An 896-nucleotide genomic window follows, 5' to 3' on the forward strand; every position below is an offset into this window, starting at 1 on the left:
CACCTTCCCATGGGTAATATCTACAGTGTTGGGAAGGTTACTTTTAAAATGTATTCCACCACAGATTACAGAATTCATGCCACAAAATGTAGTTTGTAACGTGTTCCGTTAAGTTACTCAATGTGAGTAACATATTCTGAATACTTTGGATTACTTAATATATTGTCATGCTTTTTACAACTACACGAATCCAGCAATCACAGATAATAAAAAGCCCCATTTTTTCTTAACCATTTTTTTTATTTATAAAGCTGAAAAGTGAAAAGGTATTAGACAAAAAACACACACACACACACACACATACATACATACATACATACTTGTTTATTTATTTAAAATAGACCATTGAAAAGTATTTACTGTTATGGTCACCAACATATTCCATCACCTAGTTAAAATAAAAAGTAGCCTTGCACAAGGAAATAAAACAGCATTTTCAATTACCCTCTTCCTGATTAGGATAAAGAAGGCAATATATAATACCAAGATATTTTCAGCAACCTACCTACATCTGTTCCACTTTGTCTACAGGCCAGTAAAGGCGGCTGTAACGCAGCAAGAGCACCTGTTCAAAGGGTTTGTCTGTCATGCGGTTATGGTGTGGGGTGAAAACAAGTCCTCCGTGGCAAAAGAGACGTTCCACAGGAGCACTTGACTGCAGAGTCGTATTGTATTTTAAGAAGAGGGCTCTGATCACTGTCTTTAATGAAGATACCTCTGTACCTCATCCTCCGCTGTAGAACAGGTCACCTGTGGACTCTGAAAACTGAAGAAGTTGTCATCATCATCTTCTGGCTCATTTCCCACTGAGGCATGTCCAGTGGTGCTGGTATCATTAGAAGGTTCCGTGTTGAGGAGATGAGCCTCTTGGACAGATGGCACATATCTGGCAACAC

Source organism: Denticeps clupeoides, chromosome 3 (genome assembly GCF_900700375.1).
Source record: "Denticeps clupeoides chromosome 3, fDenClu1.1, whole genome shotgun sequence".
NCBI lineage: Eukaryota > Metazoa > Chordata > Actinopteri > Clupeiformes > Denticipitidae > Denticeps > Denticeps clupeoides.